The sequence below is a fragment of the Phacochoerus africanus genome, chromosome 8 (genome assembly GCF_016906955.1).
Source record: "Phacochoerus africanus isolate WHEZ1 chromosome 8, ROS_Pafr_v1, whole genome shotgun sequence".
Taxonomy (NCBI): Eukaryota; Metazoa; Chordata; class Mammalia; order Artiodactyla; family Suidae; genus Phacochoerus; species Phacochoerus africanus.
In genome coordinates, this window is record NC_062551.1 from 169870218 (window position 1) to 169884794 (window position 14577).

The following is a 14577-nucleotide window of genomic DNA, read 5'->3' on the forward strand; positions in this document are numbered from 1 at the left end:
AACCTCATGGTTCCTAGTCGGATTCGTTTCCACTGCTCCACGACGGGAACTCCAAAAACATTTCTTTCTGCTGCCACCACTTTATTCTGAGCCACCATGATCTCACCTCTTCCTCATAATTGGTCTATACCATCTTGCCTTCCTGGAATATAACCTCTACTCTGGCCCCTCTTTTAGTGCTCATTCCTTAAATATTTGTGTTTTTCAAGGTTCTTCTCTAGTTATCTTTTTTCTTCTATTTTCACGTATCAGCTGGATCATCTCAACCAAGGTCATGACTCTAATGGCCAGATATATGGCGCCACCTCATAGATTTTTAACTTTCACCTGGATCTATCTCAGACCTTGGTATCAACCTGCCTTCTAGATTTCTTTAATTGGATGTCCCACAGGCACTTCAAAATGTCTTCTAATTGCTCCCTTCATACACGAACACACACAGAAGCACAGAGCCTCCATCTCCTCTGTTCCTTATTTCAGTGAAGAGGAACAGCTGCCCCAAACGTGCATTTCAGCCCTACCTGCTTCCCATCCCTCACACCACATGCAGACTCATAGTGTTATGCATGTTTTAAACACGTACTTGGAGGTGTCCATATTCTTTACACACTTATTTATCTAAGCAGCCAAGTTGCATACCACATTTCATTTCAAAGTTACATTTCTATGAATATAACGTTTGTTTGGGAGTCCCCATCGTGACGCAGCAGAAATGAATCCAACTAGGAACCACGATGTTGTGGGTTCAATCCCTGGCCTTGCTCAGTGGGTTAAGGATCCAGAGTTGCCATGAGCCACGGTGCAGGTCGCAGACATGGCTTGGATCTGGCACTGGCCAGCGGCTACAGCTCCGATTATACCCCTAGCCTGAGAACCTCCATATGCCGTGTGTGCAGCCCTAAAAAGACCAAAAAAAAAAAAAAAAAAAAGATAACGTTTGACATTACCCAATTAACCAGGCTTGCTGATACCTTTATTATTAAACAAATCCAAGGATTCCTTAATCTATCATTCTTTTTGGTAGCCCAGCACCTTTAAACCTTTAATAAGGGAGATATCATTCCTATTTTCAAGCGAGCTTGTAGATTCTTGGACGACCTCAAAGTCTAGCCACCAAGTGTAAATATAGCTGCATCCATACCTGAATAGAGTGGTTAGGCATTAAAATGCCCTTGATAAGAATTGACAGTTTTGGTAATTGGCAGTCAGGTGTCCTACGAACTGAAAATGTCTTTACGGGAGTAATTAAAGGCCAGTGCTTTTCTTCTCAATCACTGAACTATGGTAACTCTAGTATGTGTGCAGCCATGTAGAAAACAGTACGGAAGGAGTTCATGTCATGGCTCAGGTGGTTAAGGACCTGATTTTTCTCTGTGAGGATGGGGGTTCAATCCCTGGCCTTGCTCAGTGGGTTAAGGTTCCAGCGTTGCCACAGCTGCAGCGTAGCTCACAGATGTAGCTCAGATCTGGTGTTGCTGTGGCTATGGTACAGGCTGAAGCTGCAACTCTGATTCGACCTCTGGCCCAGGAACTTCCATATGCTGCAGGTATGGCCATTAAAAACAAAACCAACCAAACAAACAAAAAAACAGTATGGAGGTGTCTCAAAAAACTAAAAATATGAGATCTTATTAATTCATAAAGATACATGCTCCCCAGTGTTTTCAGCAGCATTATTTATAACTGCCAAGATATGAAAGTAACCTGTGTGTCCATCAACAGGTGAGTGGATAAAGAAGATGTGACATATATATATTACACACACATACACACACACACAGGAATACTACTCAGCTATATAAAAAGAATGAAACTTTGCCATTTGCAACAACATGGATGGCCCTGGAGGGTTATTAGGCTTAGTGAAATAAGCCAGACAAAGACAAATACTGTATATTTTCACTTACATGTGGAACCTAAAAAATAAAACAAATGAATACAACAAAACAGAAATAGACTCACAAACGTAGAGAATAAACCAGTGGTTACCGGGGGGATAGGGAAGGGAGGAAGGGCAAGACAGGGGTAGGGGGTAAGAGGCACAGGTGCAAGGAGATATTGCACAGCACAAGAAACAGAGCCAACATTTTATAACAACTTTAAATGGAGTATAATCTATCAAAATTTTGAGTCATTATTATTGTATACATGAAACTAATATAATACTGTAATTCAACTATACTTCAACTTTTAAAATAAAAGTCTAACGTGGGAGTTCCTCCTGTGTCACCACAGGAACGTTAATGATCCAGCTTGTCTCTGTGGCGTTGCTGCGAATTCGAGCCCCAGCCCAGTGCAGTGGGTTAAGGATCTCGCATTGCCACAGCTGGGGCTTAGGTCACAACTGCGGCTTGCATCTAATCCCTGGCCTGGGAGCTCCATATGCTGTGGGGCAGCCAAAATTGAAAAAAAAAAAAATCAGAAAAGTTATGAAAATTTTAAACAAGTCAGATAATATGGACACCTGTAGACATCTTTTAAAACTGTGTTAAAATATTAAAAATTTGAGGGGAAATGCTGTAAATAATTTCCAATTGGCACTATCATCTATGTCCTGGGCTGCTTGGCACCCAGGTTTCTGTTGGTAACAAGAGAGTTGGGATGCTCCTTTACAACAGTGAAGAAAACCCCTCTTGGTAGGAGAGCGAGAGCGGCAATAGCCCAGCCTAAGGGTTATCCTTGGATTTTAAAGGACACAGACCCTGTTTAGTGAATAAATACACCCGTTTTATTTGGGAGAATCTAGGGCTGCAAGATATTTCTGAAGATGGATGTTTCATTATAGAAACAAAAAGAACATTGGCTATAAGAAGAGATGGGGGTTTAAGTTTTATTTTTTTCCCAAAAGTAACTATCTGACACTGAATGAAGGTGAAGAGGATGATAATGATGAGAAAGATTTATTCAATTCCGAATGTTCCTGTAAGGGTTTTTCTTAGATGAGATGAACATTTAAATTGGTGGACTTTGAGTAAAGCAGAGTGCCTTTCATAGTATGGGTTGTCCATATCTAATAAATTGAAAGCCTTAATGAAACAAAGATTGACCTCCCTAAAATGAGAATGAACAGTGCCAGCAGAAGGCCTTAAAAAAAAAAAAAAAAAAAAGAGTTGGTACCTGCTCACCTACCATTAGAGAATATACATTCTCCTCAAGCACACATGAAACATTGTAAGAATTGATCATAAATTGGGCCATAAGGCAATTATCAACAACCAAAAAAGTCAAGACTTGAAAGAGTATGGACGTCCACAGACAGGCATCCCCTGCTTCATGCCACTTAGCCTTCACGAAAGATCCACATTAGCACCTGTTTTCACCTGCTCACAGACAGACATTTGAAAAGCATTTTCACCTTGACGAAAAAAGCAAAAATCAAAAAAAGCTTTCAGGGTTTCTTTTGCAAAGAGTCATTATAAAGGCAGAGCATATACCCAGAGTCGCTAGAGTGGCACTGCCAAACTCCTTCCCCAGCCCCAGGAACTATGCTCGGCATCAAGCTTCCATGGCTTTGAACCGTATCTGTGAGCATCTGTACTTTATCTCAATTTATTTTGTGCATCCATTAGTAAGATGTGTCCTAGAATAATTGCTTCTTTCTACCGTTTCAGCTTCCAAAAGTCTTCAGAGGAACATTCTCCTTTCAGATAGCAGGGGAAACCTGTAGTGCTCAAATTTTCTCTTTAAGGAACAAAAGCTCGCCTCCTTCAGGAAGTCTTCCTCGATCACCCCTGTGCACACTGATTTTTCTCTCTAGCACTTTTATCACTGACCGCAGTCTTCAAACGGACACTTACGGGTGGCTTCTTTTCATGTTGCTCAATGTATGAGCAATGATCACTATTTTTCACATGTACATATTAATCTCCCCCAAAGAAACCACACACTTTGAAGTAAGAACTGTATCTAAGTTAATTTGTTTTGCTTTTTACAAATAAATGAGCACAAAGCAACTGTGACGAAGTAGATAAATGAATGAGCAACATGTCAGGGACAGAAGAGACCAAACCTACAGGAGGGAACCAGGCAGAAGGCACGTTCCCTTCAGAGTCCTTTTATTTCACAGATTAGGCCCGGTCCCAAGATGTGGGCGATTTAGGCCCAGTCCCTGGATAAGAATGTTGTCCACTGACAACAAATACAGCAGGGCTGACAGACCTAGAAAAGAATCCCGCTCCACCATTTAACAGCTTGGTGAGCTTGACGGGCCTCTAAACCTGAGTGGCTGCTACATCCGTAAAATGGGAATAATATCCATCTCCCACGACAGCTGTTAGAATAAAAGGCAGTGTTGAGTGTATCTAGCAGGCAGTAAGTGCTCCTCAAAAGTAGATCTATCTGGGGAGTTCCCGTCGTGGCGCAGTGGTTAACGAATCCGACTAGGAACCATGAGGTTGCGGGTTCGGTCCCTGCCCTTGCTCAGTGGGTTGACGATCCGGCGTTGCCGTGAGCTGTGGTGTAGGTTGCAGACGCGGCTCGGATCCCGCGTTGCTGTGGCTCTGGCGTAGGCCGGTGGCTACAGCTCCGATTCAACCCCTAGCCTGGGAACCTCCATATGCCGCGGGAGCGGTCCAAGAAATAACAACAACAAAAAGACAAAAGACAAAAAAAAAAAAGTAGATCTATCTGGACTGAGAAGAGAGAACTGCAGCTCACCTGGAACCTGGCCATCACTTCTTCCTCCTCTGCAAGGTCAAGGGTTCAGGAGGCGGAGCTGGAGAAGAAAGGAGCCGTGAGACCCAGCCTGCCATGCAGCTCTCAGAGAGGCCACCTGGCACAACAACTCAGCCTGAACCACTGCCTCAACCTCACGGTTCCTCCGCGCCTTCTCCACACCACGTACTGTTCACCGTCTCAGGTAGGTCCTCCCCGCTAAGGCCACGGTCTCTCCCTGTTCTCTGAAGGTGGTCACCTGACCCAAGCCTGGCCGAGGAGCCTCCACACAGCCCCAGCAGCTCCAGAAGCCCTTCCTACTCCAGACTCCAGTCTTGGCTAGTAGTTTTGCCAGGAGCCCTCAGCTCACAGGTGTGTCCCCTCGAGGTGCGGCCCAAGTGCCTGTGGAGCTGCAGCCTTCATTCGTGCGAGCACGGCTTGTTCCTGTGCGCTCAAAAACGCCTTTTCCGTGGCTGGCATCTTTCTCCTGGGGCCCCTCTCTCTCTGTACCCCCAGCAAGAGCGCCAGTGAGGTAAATACAGATGGGCTTAAAGTTTCGCTAAGCACCTCCCAGGATGCAGACCTGGAGGAATCCCAGCGGGGACCTCTACACACCGGGACTGCAAAGCAAGAGACCAAACACTTGAGGGAGAAGAGTTCCTACTGCGGCGCAAAGGGATCACTCGTGTCTTGGGAGCGCTGGGACGTAGGTTCAATGCCCGGCCCGCACAGTGGGTGAAAGAGCCGTGGTTGCGGCAGCTGCAGTTTAGGTCGGGATTGCGGCTCTAATCTGAGCCCAGGCCCGGGAACTCCATATGCTGCCGGGCGGATAAAAACCAAAACGAAACAAAGGGAAAACAAACAAAAAATCACTTGAGGGAGAAACCTGGACACCAGAAGGTGGAAGCACCTGCGCACCGCTCCGGGGCTGACTCTCCCCGCCGCTTCCTGCGATCGCAGCCGGGACCTGGGGGCGCCCAAGCCGGGAGCAGCAGGACACCGGGGGCTGAGCCAAGGCTGGAGTCTGAAGGAGAAAGGGGTCCTGGAGCCCCTGGGGCAGCAGATTCCACTAAGGCTCCTGTCTTAAGTGAGCAGAGCTGGGCGAAGTGACTAACTTAGAGAACCCGATAGGATCTGACCCTCCACTGACGAATCGCGGGCCACACACTTTTGGAACCACTGCTCCTGGGCCCCAGATTTGGGGCTCCAAGTCCCTCAGTGCCACTCCTACTCTGGCCCTCGAATCTCCACCTTCTCCTGAACCTCAGCCTCGCCAGGAGCGGCTCTTGGCTGCGCCGGACTCACCAGGCTCACACCGCGTCTCCCGGACAAGCCCGCCCGGGCTGCACTGCGCGTGCGCGGACAGAGCCCTGGCCCCGCCCCCAACGCGGCGCCGGGGGCAGCCTGGCCGCCGCCTCCTCCCCTGAGCTCCTGACTCCTCTTTAAGCCTTGGCCGGGCTCAAAAAGCCCGTTTTTTAGTTTCAGTTGTTAGGCTCCCGCAGTGGTGGTGCCACGTAGAAGCTCGTGCTGCGGCGCAGGTCGGGCGAAGATGCGAACTTCTCCCAGTTGGGAGCCTGGCATTGCTGTCAAACCCAAAGTCACCCTGCTAAATGCCTCGTGAGGCCAGACAAACCCAAAGCTTGGGGTCTGGAGCTGAGAAAGGCTTATTGCAGGGCTGAGCAGGGAAAACCAAGCAACAGGGTGGCTTATGCTCAAAAGATCTGCCCTGCCTTGTGGTGTTCTGGGAAGAGTATTTATAGACAAGATTTAAGGAACCTTTTGTAGAGCGTGACCTTCCTCTGATGGTTGGTGGTGACGTGTTCCACGATTCTCAGCCATCAGCCTTCCAGTTCCAGCCAGTTTGGGGTCCATGTGCTATACTCAGCTAGTTCATGTAGAACTCCTAAATACAAACTGCCTTTGGGTTTTCTTCAGCCTTCTTTCACTCCCTTAATTAGTATTTGAATCTGCCCTTTGAAATTTGGAGAAGCTGGAAGAAGCTGAAATCTTTTTCCTGCAAATAAGAAATGGGGGCCATGGAAAGGTTTTTGTACTTGGGCGAGCCCTGCAGGGTCCTGCTCAGTTTCAAACCCTCCTTTGATACTCCTCAGCCTTGAGGGGAACAGATGTTGGACAAAAAGGGGAATAACATTTTTGGATAGAGAGGTTAATCATAAACTCAGCAGAGGAACTTCATTTTAGAAGGACTCAGTTTCAGCTTCTTGGGGTTGGGGACTGAGATGAGGAAAAGGACTGGTATCTATCATTGGCTGGTGGTCCTTTCCAGAATGTTACCAAACCTGCTCTTCTGGGCAGGCAGGTGTTCTCAGACAGGATTGCAAAGCCTGCCCTCCTGCAGGTTCTCAGACAGGGAGCCCAGCCCAGGGTGACTTCTTCTGTGTCCATACCCTGCCCCTTGCTGGTATACTTCACGTGGTGTCCTCTTGGCTGCCCCTCCACCCTGCTGTTTCTGTACAGGTTTTCACTCCCTTAAACAGCCCCCATCTCCCTGGGGGAATCTCTCGCAGTCCTCCTCACTTGATTTTTGGAGAGAGACGCCAGAGCACTCTCCACCAAGGCTGGTTCATGACTGCTGAGTCCCATCCCCACCCTCCAACCAATCCTCTTATGAGATTGTGAGGGTTGGCAGGGCAGGGCTGAGAAGATGGTTGAGGATGGAGAAGTCGGTCACCTTTTAATAAGTGCTGGAAAGGAGTTCCCTGGTCATCCAGTTGTTGGGATTCAGAGCTTTCACTGCTGCGGCCCAGGTTCAATCCCTGATCTGGGAACTGAGACCCCACATCAAGCTGCTGCACATTGCCATGGCCAAAAGGTGGGATACTTGATGCCTCAACTGTTAGTTTTCATCCTTTGCTAAAGGACACACCCCACTTCACATCTGTTAAGAGTTACGTTATGTTCTGCAGGTGGATGTATCAAAAAATTTATTCTCCCATGGTTGAAACTGTAGCTGTGGTAGCCTATTGGCAAACATTCCAGGTTCCCTCTTCTTTTCAGTACATGATAGGATTGCAACTTCCCCTCCTTAGGAAGTTAGTGTTGACAGTGTAACTTGTTTGGCTACAAAATATGAGAAGCACCAATGTGTGACCCCTCCAAAAGGAACCTCTTAAGAGCAGACATACGATTTGTTAGTTTTCCCTCTGCCCCAGAAATTGTAATGTTCAGTGTGACAAACAGTCTCTAGAATGGCCCCAATTATCCCCTTCTCCTGATATTCAAACCCTTGTAATCCTCTCTCCTTGGATTCCTATCAATTCAATCTCCTCACAGGTTTTTTAAAAAAATGTTTTACTTACCCGTACCTGCGATTATCATATATTTATTGTTTTTTGAGGTGAGTGCTGGTATTATGCTTTTGCTCACGCTATATAATCAGTATACAATCAGAACAGAAGTCAGGAGGTCCTGCCATGGCTCAGCAGAAACAAACCTGACTAGCATCCATGAGGACGCAAGTTTGATCACTGACTTCGCTCAGTGGGTTAAGGATCCGGTGTTGCCATGAGCTGTGGTGTAGGTCACAGACACGGATCTGATCTGACATTGCTGTGGCTGTGGCATAGGCTGGCAGCTACAGCTCCGATTCGACCCCTAGCTTGGGACCCTCCCTATGCCTCAGGTGCAGCTCGAAAAAGACAAAAAACAACAACAATAAGAACAAACAGGGGTCAGCAATCCACACCCTGAGGGCCAAATCTGGTTTGCTGCCTGTTTTTATAAATAGTTGTTATTAGAACACAGCCACATTCATTCATTTACTGTCTACAGCTGCTTTCTTAGTACATTAGATTTGAGTGGTTATAACAGAGACTGTATTGCCCACAAAGCCTAAATACTTAATATCTGGCCCTTTACAGAAAAAGTTTGCCAACTCTTGATCTATTGCAATTAATAATGATCTATCAGGGAGTTCTTGTGTGGCACACTGGGTTAAGGATCTGGCCTTGTCACTACAGTGGCCTGGGTTGCTGATGTGGCATGGGTTCTATCCCTGGCCAGGGAATGTCCACTTGCCACAGGTGCAGCCAAAAAAAAAAAAAAAATCTACCTACCTATCTATCTATCTATCTATCTATCTATAATGACGTATCAGCTTTCTATTATTTGCTTAGTGGATCTCGTCCCATTCCCCTATTTTGCGTCTTTTCTGTATGATTTTGCTTGTCTTCTTGTATGCAATTTATATCTGGATTTAAAAAAAATAATTTGGGAGTTCCTGTTGTGGCTCAGAGGTTAATGAACCAGACTAGTATCCAAGAGGATGCAGGTTCGATCCCTGGCCTCGTTCAGTGGGTTAATGATCTGGTGTTGCTGTGAGCTGCGGTGTAGGCTGAAGACTTGGCTCCGATCTGATGATGTTGTGGCTGTGGCCGAAGGCTGCAGCTCCAATTTGATCCCTAGGAAACTCTGTGTGCCATGGGTGTGGCCCTTTAAAAAAATTTTTTTAAATATCAATTTTAATTATCTTCCAGAAGTCTTGCAAGCTATTATGACACTTAATTTTTCTAAACTAAGTACCCCAGTTATATGCTGCTTGAGCTAAGCTTACTTCTACTTAGGTTAGCTTTTATTTACAACTATTTACCTGGAGATACTTCTCTTTCCCTGTAGTAAGTGCTTAGAGTAACACAGAACACAGCTCCTTTCCTTCTTCATTGTCTGGTTAATCAGGATTAAATATACATACACTTTGGTGTTTTGTATAGAGAAGAAAACTGTCTGTCCTCACTTAAGCAGAGCAGTAGAGGACTTCATAACGGTCCCTATTATTGAAGAGGAAGCTCAAGAAGGCTCAGTAACAACTGCCACAACTATTCACAGGTGCCACAGAATAGTTATACATCAGGTTCATAGCAGTGACCTTCACTCTACATGCTAAACCATGTTATTTCATTTATCATTGGCAATTCTGGATATGGTGATTTCAGATTTTGAACAATGATGGTGTTTACCAGAGATTTTTTTTTTTTTAAAGTAGATTTTTTTTTTTTTTTTGGTCTTTTTGCCATTTATTGGGCCGCTCCCACGGCATATGGAGGTTCCCAGGCTAGGGGTCGAATTGGAGCTGTAGCTGCCAGCCTATGCCAGAGCCACAGCAACGCAGGATCCGAGCTGAGTCTGCAACCTACACCACAGCTCACGGCAACGCCAGATCCTTAACCCACTGAGCAAGGGCAGGGACCGAACCCACAACCTCATGGTTCCTAGTCAGATTCGTTAACCACTGCGCCACGACGGGAACTCCAGAGATTTTGATAGAACATAAAATTTACTCTTTAAGCCATTTTAAGTGTGTAATTCATTGGCATTAAGTACATTCACAATGCTCTGCAATCATCATAACAGACATAACTCTGTATTATGTGCATAGCATATATTTCATACCTATGGCTATACAATTTCTTAAGCAATGCAGACATTTGTACAATTTGTTTAAAAACCATAAAATAGGGACAGTGTATATATGCAGTTACAGTCAGTCTGATGCCTTATTCAGTTTTTCAAAATTTCCTCAGCTTTTCTGTTCAGTAGTCTATTTACAGCTTAAAATTTTCTGTAATCTTTTCAGTAAGTAGTATCACTTACAGAAAATGAATTTCAGAACAGGCTTTTCCACATTTATTCAGCTGATAGGGTTTCTCCCATGATGAATTCTTTGCTGCTTTATTAAAAGGCTAATTTTAAGTTTTCCCACATTTACAAAGCTCCATTGTTTTTATGATTTCTTTGATGGAGAATGAAATGTGTCTTCTGCTTAAAAGATTTCCCACATGTGTTGCATTTATTTTGCTGCTCTGCTGTGTGAGTTAAGTAATGTTTAAGGAGATGTGATTTCTTGATGAAGGCTTTGCCACACTCAGTGCGCCTGTGAGGTTTCTCACCTGTGTGAATCCTCTGATGCATGACCAGCACTGAGGAGTCCCCAAAGGCTTTGCCACATTCTCTGCAGTGGTACGGTTTCTTGCCGGTGTGATTTCCAGAATGTTTATAAAGGGATAAACTGTACTTGAAGGTTTTCCCACATTCTTTACACTCAAATGAGTTCTCGGGTGTGTGGGACTTTACGTGCTGAGTGAAGGAGGAATGCCAGGTGAATGATTTCCCACACTGACTGCATTCATAAGGCTTCTCCCCAGTGTGGAGTCTCTGGTGGACCACGAGTTATGCTTTATGCATAAACGCTTTCCCACAATCACTGCACACAAAGGGTCTCTCTCCGCTGTGGATTTTTTGATGAGCTACAAGGTGTCCCTTACTGGTAAAGGCTTTCCCACAGTCACTGCATTCAAAGGCTTTTTTTCCCCCTTGTATGCTTTTTTTCATGTCTAATGAGACGAGACTTCTTTTGGAAGGCTTTCCCACATTCATCGCACCCAAAGGTTTTTTTCCTTGTATGCTTTTTTTCATGTCTAATGAGACATAACTTGTTTTTGAAGCTTTTCTACATTCTTGGTATTCATAAGAGTTTTCTCTCAAATAACTTTTACTATAATTAAGTAAGTGTAAATTAGGCTGCAAACTCTTTCCATTTGATTCACATTTATGCCGTTTTTGTCTTGAAGAAATAAGGTTTATACTCAGTTTACAATTTTGGACTATTTTGTTGGTCAGTGCTTTCTTGAAGGTGAACATTCCTTGGTTCAAAAAATTGTCTTTGCTTCCTTCTTTCTCCTTCCTGTCTCTCTAGCTCATCACCAAGTAAGCAGATAACTTCTAAAATGGAATAAAGTGAAACATACTCAGTTACTCCTTCCAACATCATGTTACAAAATCCTGGAAACAGGATTCCTAGAGATATAAGCACTCCCACATTCATTACAGCATTATTCTCAATAGCCAAGACCTGGAATCTGAATGTCCATTGACAGATGAATGGAAAAAGGCAATGTGGTCTGTATATACTTTTAAAAAGAAGGAAATCTTTCATATGCTACAACATGGATGAACCTCAAGGACATTAGGCTGAGTTATATCACCCAGTCAGAGAAGGATAAAAACTGCATGACTCCCCTATGTAAAGTATTTAAAATAGTTAAATCAGGAGAAAGTGGAAGGGTGGTTGCCAGGGGCAGGAAGGAGAGGGAAGTTCAATGGGTACAGAGTTTCAGTCCTGCAAGATGAGAAAGTTCTAGAGATCCCCTGTACAGCAATGTGCATACAGTTAACAATACTGCAAGAGGGTAGATTTCATATAATGCTTTTTATTTTAAATCACAGACACATACACAAAGTCTCTGGTTTCAGCTCTAGCTTCCCATTCTAGACTACAAAACAAAAAAGAAATCTATATTTTCCCAGCCCTCAACATTAAGAAGAAACTGCTTAAGTGGAGGCCTCTGGAAAACAATAATGAGAACAAGTAGGTTTTTCTACTTATAAATATGACTTTTCAACCTGTGAAAGATGGTGAAAGAGGCACAAAGTAATGTTATAATGAGGACAAAGAAAGTTAAAATGGGCTCTTACAAGGATGTAGAGTAAGCTCTGAGAATAGGGAGAGCCATCTAAGAGGAATGAATAAAGAGGGTGACCAGGGGAAAAGGAGATGAAGGCATTATGGGGAAATGAGAAGAGCTGGACTGGTTTGGAGGAATCTTATCAGAGCCAAGATCTACAATATTTAAAAATTAAATTATCCTGGAACTTCCCGTGTGGCTCAGTGGGTTACGAACCCAACTAGTATCCATGAGATCACTGGCCTCACTCAGTGGGTTAAGGATCCAGCGTTGCTGTGAGCTGTGGTGTAGATTGCAGATGTGACTTGGATCCTGCATGGCTGTGGTTGTGGTGTAGGCCAGCAGCTGCGGCTCCAATTAGACACCCAGCCTGGGAATGTCCATATGCCAAAGGTGTGGCCCTAAAAAGAGGAAAAAAAAAAATTAAATTATTCTGTTAGGATCCTCCTCGGTCTCCAGACACTTCTTGTCCTTCTTACTCTTCTTGCACACAACCACCAAGTGAACTGTCAAGCCATTAACTCCCTTTTACCTATAGGCACATTCTCATATCCTCTCAAACCACCCAAAACACACTTGGGACATATTTGTAGAAATTTCCCCAACTACACTTTCAGCTAGGATTCATCCTCCAATGCTTACAAATAGCCAGGAACACACCCACTCAGCAGAACGTTTAAAAGAGACCAGACATAATCTACTTTTGCTTCTATCATCAGTTATTTCTACTATTTGAAAGGAATCTTTCCCGATAATGAGTCCCATTTCTTATGACCTCATTCAATCTTCCATAAAACTAGTCTCCGGAACCCTGCTTTGCCCCTGCCATCACTCTCTTCAAATTTTACACTTTGGTTTCCACACTTATAGCTTCCATTAACCCTGGGAATCTGAACCACAAGACTCCTAGGCTTCATCAACTTTTGTCTTTATATACTGTGTAGTTAGGAAGGTTAATTCTGACTGCCATTACCATGATGCCACACCATGACCCATGCAACACCACCACTGCCAAGCTCAAAACCCTACAAATGCTAAGTCAACTGATATAATAATGTTAAGGGAAATGAGAGAAAAGACAATTCTTTGCTATTTCTGAGACTGCCTTCCATCAAGAGAGAATCTTATTACCGTAACGCTCTGGACTCTTACATCATTTCTCACATTTCAAATAAACACAGCCTGACTGTGTTATTAGAACTGGATGTATGAAAAGATCTGCCATCATGTTGAGGAGGAAGAGGAATGAGGATTCTGGGAACTGAGAGAACCGAGCAAGCCCTGAGTTGGAACAGCAGTGGGAGGAGCCAGAGCAGGAAGGAGGGACATCCTTTTGCACAAGAGCAGCCATGTGGGAGAATGGAAGTGACAAGTCACTGGGGGTCTGACAAGTGCACCCAGTCACTTCCAAAGGTGTGTGGCTTTAAGAAGTGCTTCCTGGAGTTCCCGTTGTGGCTCAGTGGTTAACGAATCCGACTAGGAACCATGAGGTTGCGGGTTCAATCCCAGGCCTTGCTCAGTGGGTTAAGGATCTGGCGTTGCCATGAGCTGTGGTGTAGGTTGCAGACATGGCTCGGATCTCGCGGTGCTGTGGCTATGGCATAGGCCAGCAGCTACAGCTCCGATTTGACCCCTAGCCTGGGAACCTCCATATGCCACAGGAGCGGCCCTAAAAATGGCAAAAAGACATTAAAAAAAAAAAAAGTGCTTCCTGAAAAGTTCCAAGGTGCCTTCCCCTCACTGACCAACTGGGATCTCAATTCCAAAGACTCCCATCTGCCTGGTTTCTCTGACTCACCTGGACAGCGCCAACGTGGGTTCTCTCCCTCCACCACCCACGGGTCGTGTCCTTGCTTCATCCTGAAGATCACTTTTGTTTTGGGGACTGGACACCCTGTTCACGGGAAACAACACAGAACTGGGGACAAAGTGCTACAGACAAACAACTACCTGACAATTTGGGTCTGCCTCCTGCAGTCCAGGGCCTATGAATAATGACGAACAGGCTTTAGAATGGAAAAGACCCTTCTCCATTTGGGAGGCAGAAGAATTAGACATATTATCTGTTTACATTTAATCTCAAAGGGGGTTAAGAATCTTAGACCACAAAAATTCTGGGCCAAACTTGTTAAAGCTGCCGAACATTCACAGCTTTCCCAAGTCTTAAAGTAAGGGCACAGGGGCTACTCCTGAGTTACACAGGGAAGCTGTCCTTACCCACCGAGAGGATGTTTCTAAAGTTCTCCAGCATCACATCCCAATACAGCTTTCTTTGAGCACATCCCAGCAACTGCCACTCCTCCCCAGTGAAGTCCACAGCCGCATCCTGGAATGTCACTGATACCTGTGACAGTACATTCATCTTCCATCCATAGTGAGCACCACTGGGCATGTGGAGGGAATTCAGAGAAATTCCTCTAATCATGTTCACTGTTCATTGTTC

At 44.8% G+C, this 14577-nt stretch overlaps 1 pseudogene; it reads right to left on the bottom strand.

Annotated features, from left to right (window-relative positions):
- Positions 1-10036: 10036 nt before the first annotated feature.
- LOC125133416 (zinc finger protein 684-like) lies at positions 10037-14526 on the bottom strand (annotated as a pseudogene).
- Between the last annotated feature and the right edge of the window lie 51 nt (positions 14527-14577).